Source organism: Astatotilapia calliptera, chromosome 18, assembly GCF_964374335.1.
Source record: "Astatotilapia calliptera chromosome 18, fAstCal68.1, whole genome shotgun sequence".
NCBI classification, from domain to species: Eukaryota; Metazoa; Chordata; class Actinopteri; order Cichliformes; family Cichlidae; genus Astatotilapia; species Astatotilapia calliptera.
The window spans coordinates 18,978,388-18,981,993 of NC_137439.1; positions in this window are offsets into that span (position 1 = coordinate 18,978,388).

The following is a 3,606-nucleotide window of genomic DNA, read 5'->3' on the forward strand; positions in this document are numbered from 1 at the left end:
CCCGGAAGCTGCTGTCCGTGAATTTGTAAATCTCAAGGCACTGTTCGGTTTTCTGAAGCGTTGTTCTTTCACACTTCTTCGAGAAAAAGGCAACAGCAACAAAAACAAACCCCTAACAAACACATTTTAAAGGGAACAACATGTTTGACACAGCAGCGCGCGGAGCTGACTTGTGCAGATGTTTCACCGACAGATGTCAGTGCCACTCTGATTCTGGCTGGATATGAATGAAAAGCTTAAAAACAACAACAACAACAATAATTAGTGCGAATAAAATGGAGGAATCGTGACCGGTACTTTATACCGCCTGCATCTTACAGCGTGTTTATCTTACTCTTTCCGTGTTTCTTTCAAAGTTAAATGCAGGCCTGACAGCTCTGTGGTAACCTCCACAGCTGCAGGGATTTAAAAATATATATATCAACATGCTTCTCTGTCCTTAAACGGAGTTAAAAACATTTGTTTGATTTTGTAGTAGCTCTGTGCTTGAAGTTCATACTTTAATAAATCGTTGCTACTATTTTCACGTGCATCTCAAGGGTGTCAAACATAAGGCCCTGGGGACAGAATCGCCCCGGTAAAGACTTCCATCGGGTCCACTGGCGAGTTCTGTAAAATATGGAGAGACAATTTTGTGAATTTTAGCTGTATTTTCTGAAGTTTTTTCAGCTTCTGCTATTGATAAACACCTCCCCCGCAGGTATTTACACTAAACCAAACTAATTAAGTAATAAATAAACAATTAAATGACCAACAAGTTCCTGGTTTGTCTTTTTACCCCTCTATCTACTATAGAAATGTCATTTCCTTTCCCAAGGAGTCCACAGTAAAAATAAATAAACTTTCTGGGCAGCAAGCTACCAGAACTGTTTTTTTTTTTTTCTTATATAAAGATATCTCAGGGATTAAATGTGTTGTTACAGGGTTTTGGGGTTTTTTACACTGACAAGTTCTAAGTGTAAATGCACTGCATTGAGGTTATTTATAAGTTAGGATCATTTTAGTGATTTGCAGCAGTTGCTCAGTCACTGATCCCTGAGTCCACTACTGTACACTCTGTACACACATGACTGTGTTAGTACCCACCCAGACAACACAGTCATCAAGTTTGCAGATGATACCACCGTGGTGGGGCTCATCTCAGGGGGAGATGAGATGGCATACAGAGCTGAAGTTCAGAGGCTGTCAGATTGGTGTGTCGATAACAACCTGGACCTCAATACCAACAAGACAAAAAGAACTGGTAGTTGACTTCAGAAGGAGGAAGTCCGAGCTGCAGCCTGTCAGCATCAATAGGGAGTGTGTGGAAAGGGTCTCCAGTTTCAAGTTTCTGGGTGTGCACATAGACACAGACCTCCAATGGAGCTCTAACACCGCTGCGGTTTTAAAGAAGGCCCAACAGCGTCTCCACTTTCTGAGAATCCTCAGAAAAATGGTCCTGAAGAAGGAGCTGCTGACCGTCTTCTACCGCTGTTCCATTGAAAGTGTGCTGACATATTGCATCGGTGTGTGGTTCTCCAGCTGCACCACAGCACACAGAAAGGCACTCCAGAGGGCCATTAATATGGCCCAAAAAATCATTGGACATTCTCTTCCCTCCCTGAAGGACCTGAACAGCACTCGCTGTCTCAAGAGGGCACACAGCATCCTACAGGATGGAACACTCCCAGGACACCGGGTGCTTAAGCTGCTGCCATCTGGCAGGAGGTTCAAGCTACTGAGGTCCCAGACAAACAGACTCAAGGACAGCTTTTACAACAGGGCAATAGCCCTGATCAATGCAAATAGCTGACCTGACTGGCTACCTACCTGGACTTTTTTTTTGGGGGGGAGGTAACAATGTTTAAAACAATAATAATAATAATATTTATATTTATAACAAGGTGCAATAATAATTAATGTGCAATAATAACAGTGTGCAATACACACACACTTATTGTTCTTTTTTTATTAAGTTAATATACTGTGTTGTGTTGTTTGTGTTGCGTTGTGATGTGTCATATCGTGTCGTGTTGTGTTATATGTAGTGCCGACGTAGGACAGTTTTCCAATCTCATTGTACTATTGTACTATGTATGACTGTGCAATAACAAAGAGTTATCTTATCATCTTCATTGCCACACCTGACTCCACCTCACCCTGTCCCTACCATGCTCCTCTGTATGCCCAGCTTCACTATACATCCAGGAGTTTTCTCTGCAGGCTTCCTTTTTTCCTCCTGCCTGGCAGATCCATATTCAGCATCCTTTGTCAGTACATCCACTGCCCCTCCTCTGCACACATCCAAAGCATCCCAGCCTTGCTTCTCTAACTTTATCTCCAAACCATCCAACCTGAGTGGTCGTTTTCTTGAAGCAATTCCTTACTTTGACCATCCTGCTCACTCCCAATGAAAATCTCAGCATCTTCAGCTCAACCGCCCGTCGTTTTGTTATTTTCATTGTCTCCAAAACTTATACAATAGCAGGTCTCACTACCATTTTTTGTAAACCTCTTTCACGCTGCTATTCTTCTGTCACAAATCACCCTGACACTCGTCTCCACACACTCCACCCTGCCTCCACCTCTCTTGTGCACTGTCCGTTGCTTATGCTGACTTGAATTTATTTAGTTTTCTGTTTGATAAACTTTTAAAAGCTTATATACTTCTTGGCTTCTTTGTAAAAAAAAAAAACACATACTGTGTAAACAGCAGTCTTTAATTTCCACGTGCTTACAGTGAAGCATCTTTCTATACCAAATGTTGCATGAGGTGTATTGGTACTATTTAGTGTCCATCCACATGGGTAGTTTAAGAACATGAGCACCGAGCCCTCCAAGTACCAATCAAATGCAGAGTGCACAGCACAACAGAGTGTGTGTTTTGCCCGCTTACTCGTACCATCATGCCAAGATGCCACCTAGCACTATGTCTTCTATGTGTCAAGATGTTATTTAAACACAAAACGAAACACATAATTATGCTTTTAGCTATAATTAAACTCAGCTTTTATTTGTTCAAGCTCAAAGTTTATATAACATGTTTCTCATGGAGTGGTTTAAAGATGTAGCAGGGTTTTTTTGGTTTTTTTTTTTTTACCAACAGTCAGGTCCACAGGAGTGATACCCAGTAAATGTGCAAGCACAGCACACACAATTAACTAAATTTGGTTGAACGTTAACACGTGTTTTAGTGCCATCGAGATTGCATGCTAGCATAATGAGGGGGTTCCGGGCTCTGAGAGAAAGTGGGATCGCTACAAGATGACTGAAGACCCAAGAAGGAAAAATACCTCTTTTATAAATGTTTGGTTATTCAGTCGTTTTGACATAGTGGATCATTTAATGTGGACTCTGAACAATCTGAGAAGAACAACTCTTTGGCTTCCTTGATCACATGTCCATAAACAGTCATAAAGTCATAAACAGTCTGTGATCATAATAAAAGATTTTTATGAAAGTCTCTACAGCTGATGAATGGAAACATATCTAGAAGTCAGCATAGCTTATGACTCATTATTTGCCTATTTGCTAGTATGTTTGAAGCTTTGGTTGAACTAAACAGAGAACACACATCCACTCTGACCACTTTCTTCAAACTGAGCATCAGAATGGGGAGGGAGGGCG